This window comes from Populus trichocarpa, chromosome 1 (genome assembly GCF_000002775.5).
Source record: "Populus trichocarpa isolate Nisqually-1 chromosome 1, P.trichocarpa_v4.1, whole genome shotgun sequence".
Classification (NCBI taxonomy): Eukaryota; Viridiplantae; Streptophyta; class Magnoliopsida; order Malpighiales; family Salicaceae; genus Populus; species Populus trichocarpa.
The window spans coordinates 18,426,207-18,431,701 of record NC_037285.2 but is presented as its reverse complement, the minus strand read 5'-3'; the positions used below and the strand labels follow the sequence as shown (position 1 = coordinate 18,431,701).

Genomic DNA, 5,495 nt, shown 5'->3' with positions numbered 1-5,495 from the left:
ATCAAATCAAGCTAAATTGTTACAAGGAAATACTAGACACATGAAACTATATTGTGGTAAATTTTCAAGTTAAATGGAATCGAGAATAAATTATTTCGTGTGCTGTTTGGGACATATATGGAGTTACAAGTGAAATTTTATTGCAATTCAAGTTGGGCTAGAAACTAGACATCTCAAGCTTTCCAACCATATATGGTAGGCTCAGTAATTTATCTAGATGAGAGAGAACAACGCGTTTGAAATCAGGACTGAATTCTGTCAAAAATATAAGAAACTTGGAGATTCAGGCTACATGGAGGAATTTTAGCAGGCTTTATCCTATTTTATTTATTTAATGTTGAACAATTATTTTTAATTTGGATTTGTTCTAGCTCATTAGGCATTATTTATGAATTTATTTTTTTATTGGACTCATGTTAGTTAATTATTAATTTAAGCTTATTAGCTTACAATCCAAAAAGGGTCCATCAGGACTTGTAATGGGAACAACAAAGTTGTCACCAGGTTCTTGTGTACTTCCTATTATTAAGTTATTCCCCATATAGTGAGAAGTTTTGTAATGAAACATTTTATTTCTTCACATCATTAATTTCTTGATTAATATTATTTATCTCTTATTTTATTTAGATAATTTATTAATTATAATGTTGTTGATTTTTTATATTAAATTTTAATGTAACTTAATTTATTAACTGGAATTATCAATATCTAATTAATAAATAAATTTTACTTGTAATTTTACATATTTTTGGCAACCTTGCAGCTAGATTACCACTCCAGAACCAGTATAGCACTCAAGAAAAAATCATATCTTTGTAAAAACCATTTGAGGATCATTGTCAACAGCCGAGATGTGAAGGACAGAAATGAAGCCCTTGATAAAAACATGCGATGCAATCACAGAGCAAGTACAAGTGCAAGCCTGAGCAAATGTTACTGTCACTCAATATACCTGTGGCACCCATAACGTTTCTGTATATAAAACAAAAACTAGCCTCGTTCTCATATTTTACTTCGCTCACGGTCTTTGTGATATCGCATTGCACAACATATAAGAAAATAATTTATTCACAACTTTAAGCATAACTGAATCCTTAGAACAACATAAAAACACACTTTACCGATGTCTCAAGGTAAAAACCACCCGTACATCAACTACTGCAATGCAAAATTAATGACCACTATAGAGAAAAATGCACGCAGTGAGGATCTCTTGACATTGTCTCACTATTCAGTTGTTTTGGCATCGAAAACTAATGTAAGGTAAATGCGGGCTGCATTAGAAACTTCAATGAATCCCGAACATCAAACTTCGGACTGGAGCCTCAGCTGAGAGCTAAAAGTCTTGCACCTTGGCAGTATAGATTGTAGTCATGAGCAAGGATCAGAAAAGCTCTAATAGGCAAATACACTCAATATGCGGGGTGTGGGGAAACATGTCCACTGGCTGCAGGCTTTTAAGTTTGTAACATCCTTCTATATTTTTCTCTTTCTGCACAGATTTCAGAATTCAGATAATAGCAGATGGTTTCAAAAACAGCATAGCCATCAGCAAGACTACATACCACACCATGGCAAAGGTAATCTAGGTCACGGGCACATGTGGCGGGATTGCACGATACATAAACAATGCGTGGGGCCTTGAGCTTTATCAGAAATTTAAGCAACTTCATGTGCATACCAGGACGGTTTGGATCTGCAAAAGTTGTTTCATTAAAATGTAGATGAGATGACTAGGTTGAGCATCGTCTTTTAAGTAACATTACAAAATGAGTGCTATAACAGCTTGTAGAAAGTACCCTAAATAGAACAAAATGGAGAAGAATGCATGTCCCTACACCCCCAACTAGGTTGAATTAAGACTTCTCTAAGTGTGTTTGGTATTGTGCATGGTACTTTTCAAAAGTGTTTTTCAATTAAAAATGCATCAAAATAATTTTTTTTTATTTTTGACATCAACATATTAAAATTATCCAAAAACACTTATAAAAATATCAATTTAATGTTTTTTCATACGAAAAAGCAATTTGAAAAACAAGTTGTAATGCAAAAATAAAGTTTAGTTAAACTAGATTACACAAAAATTGAAACAGAGTCACGAAGGAACCCTATTCTGTCCCCGACCCTTTTACCACTATGCTAAATGATTAAGCCACTAAAATAATTTTATTATCTAAACCCACATATCCATGTCAAAACTTAGATCTCTTTTAATCAGAGAAACAATAATAAATTAATTCTCAAATTTAAGTATCCTCAAGATATCATAAATTTATTCTTCAAAAAAGCCCAAATCATGAGGCATTACTCATAATCCACAATTGCCAATAGCTATAAATGCATTTCTGTCACTGCCCTCGATCAAAAAACTTCAGACAACAAAATAAGGAATTTAATTATATACTTCATGATAAAGCTTTGCTTGTCCAAGGTCATGCTAACAATAGCAGCCGTCCATAGTCTCATCATGTAGTAATTAGTAACAAATGTCCAAATATATCACATATTTTGCCAGAACACAAATGTAGAAACAAAAATACAAGGATTCAGAAGCACATTTTTACTTTTCAAGAAATGCCACAAGGTATCAGATTTTGCAATAAGTTCAAAGGGCATATACTAATTCCTCCAATATTACAAACAGAAACAGACAGGCTATAGCAGGGTTTGTTACACAGGTTCAATATATTTACACGAACAGAAATAAAATCCACGCAAACCATAAGAGGAAAAGAAAAGAAGTAATGTCCAAGAAGTTAAAGAAGTTTATGTTACTTTCCTTTCCCTCCCAACTCCAGACACTAGCACAAAAATTAGCTACCTTCTCCTTTTAAAACAAAGGATAATGGAGTATTACATTACGGTAACAATTTAAAGACAAGATGTGAAATTCAGAGAAAAAGGCATTTGACTAGGTTATAACAGTGGTGTGTTTAATGTCGCGTATGGGGTATAGGAGGAGAGAAAGGATCTTAAAAAAAAAGGTTTACCCAGACTCAAAGGACAAAAGAGGAGTTAAGCTAGGCTGATTTTCAGAGAGAGTCTATGTTTCCCTGTTAAAAAAAAAGGGGGAGAAATGGACCAACTGATGCGAACATCGTGTTCATGCAACCTACACGCAAAGACACCAATTCTCGGAAAACCAAGTAAATCAGGTTTGATAGGAGTGTGACACAAAGATAACTTGTACCAAGGCAGCAACACTATTGGAAACGGAAAACCCCGACCCAACGAATATTGATTCGCGAACGAGAAATATAAGGATGAGGTCACGAAGCTAGTTGTTCTTCAATAAGTCGTTTTCAGTTATTTAGAGAACTAAGGAAGGGAGATTATCCACCAACACACAACAAGTGCGACAAACAAAAAGTTTATTGATTTGAAAATTGCGTAACCTTACATTTCTGGTTATGCCCTTATTTATACTGCCTCCAAACTAAAATAAACCTTAATGGACCCCTGATACGATCCAGAAAAGGTCAAATTCGGATTTTGATGTAAAATGTGCAACTATTCAGTTTTACGGCTACAGTCATAATTCTCAATCTGACCATTGGATCGGACTGAAAATTTACATGGAGTCTCGTGACATGTTGTCCTACCTTGAGTTAAAATTTTAGATCAATCAAAGTTCGGAAAGACATCGCAATATGGGTCAACATAGGCTGTACGAATTTTGTTATTTACTTCCTTTTGACTTGTGGACTTCCTATTTGGTTAGGATTCTTTTCCTAAAAGGATGTGGCAGCTTATTTGGAATTTGATAATTCTTCAAAGATCTTTAATGGGTTGCAACATAGTTTCCATGTGTGGCAAGGATTCAAAAATGTTTCAGAATTCTTTTCTTACAAGGATTCCTTATTCATCCTAGCTACAAAAAGGAAAGAAGACTTCAAAATAAATTCTACCTTCAAATCAGATTTCCTAGTCTATTTAAGACTTTTTAATAGTGACAAATCTGATTCTAACATATTTAGGATATTAATTTCGATTTATTATTGTTATTATTATTTTCTTCTTAGTTTAGGGTTTATTTATATTATTTGGGTTTGATTGTAAGTGGTCATCATATAAGTCCATATAAGGGGGTCCATTAGGGTTTATTTAAATCTAGAGTTAGTATAAATAAAGGCATAACCAAACATAGAAGGTTACGCAATTCATATTAATAAAACTTTTTATTTGCCGCACTTTGTGTGTGTGTGTGTGTGTATTGTATTAACAATTTAAATTGATAGGTTCTCGTTATTATATTCCTATTGTTATTGATAGCTCGACAATCCACACAGATTCGCCAAGTTTTGTCATTTTTTGGAACAAGAAGCACGGGAATTGCACAAGGACTCATGCTCTCTTGAATGTATCATTTCGATATCAACTCCCCCACTTGCCTTTGAAGCTCCTTAGTCTCTTCAAGATTGCTCCTCTAAGCCGGCCTATTTGGTATAGATGTTCCTGGAACAAAGTCAATTTGATGCTCAATACCTCTAATTGGCGGCAAACCACTAGGAATGTCATTTGGAAAGACATCCTCAAATCCCTAGGAGTTGTTGGCGCTGTCGAATCAATTCGTCACACGTGGAAGCCGTTTCGTTAATGATTTCAGAGTCACTAGGGCCTGTATGCGCTGTCGAATCCATGCGTCACCCGTGGAAGCAGGTTGGTTGATGATTTCTAAGACGACAACGACTCAGTTTTCGTTGATTATTTCTAAGCCCACATGGGCTCTATGCATTGTCGAATCCATGTGTCACCCGTGAAAGCAATTTCGTTGATGATTTCTGAGTCTTTAGGGCTGTTTGCGCTGTCGAATCCATGAGTCACCCATGAAAGCAGTTTTGTTGATGATTTGTGAGGCCCAGGGGTTGTTTGTGCTTTGGAATCCATGCGTCACCCGTGGAAGCAGTTTTGTTGATGATTTATGAGACGACAACGACTTAGTTTTTGTTGATAATTTCTGAGCCCGCATGTGCTCTTTGCGCTGTCGAATCCATGCGTCACCAGTGGAAGCAGTTTCGTTGATGATTTCTGAGTCCCTAAGGGCTGTTTGGGCTATCGAATCCATGTGTCACCCGTGGGAGCAGTTTCATTGATGATTTCTGAGTCCCTAGGGACTGTTTGTGATGTCGAATCCATGCGTCACTATTGCAATGTTGCGGTCGCACAAATTAATTACCCTAGCTTAAAACATAACACACAAGATAGTATAGAGTAAGCAAGGGGTCGATCCCACGAGAAAGATTTAGTTCAGATTTTTATGCTATACATTATGCAATTGGGGGGTTTTGATTTGTGATGATCTAAACTATGGAAGAAATTAAACTAGCAAACAAATCAATTGAAATCGAAATTTATCAAGAAAAGTCGCAAGCACACATCCACCAACGAAAATTAGAACCGATCCTTGAAACGAAACTTCAATTTATATTCTGAATTTTTATCTTTTCTTAACATTGGTTAATTAACGGATCCGTCATATAACTAACCCTAACCAA

General features: G+C 35.3%; 1 long non-coding RNA gene across 1 annotated transcript; it reads right to left on the bottom strand.

The window, feature by feature from the left end:
• Positions 1 to 1,052: 1,052 nt before the first annotated feature.
• Positions 1,053 to 2,906, bottom strand: LOC127905267 (uncharacterized). Its single transcript, XR_008059111.1, has 2 exons — positions 1,566 to 2,906; positions 1,053 to 1,492 (listed from the first exon to the last, which is right to left on the bottom strand). It is a non-coding gene; the product is annotated as an uncharacterized LOC127905267 (long non-coding RNA).
• Between the last annotated feature and the right edge of the window lie 2,589 nt (positions 2,907 to 5,495).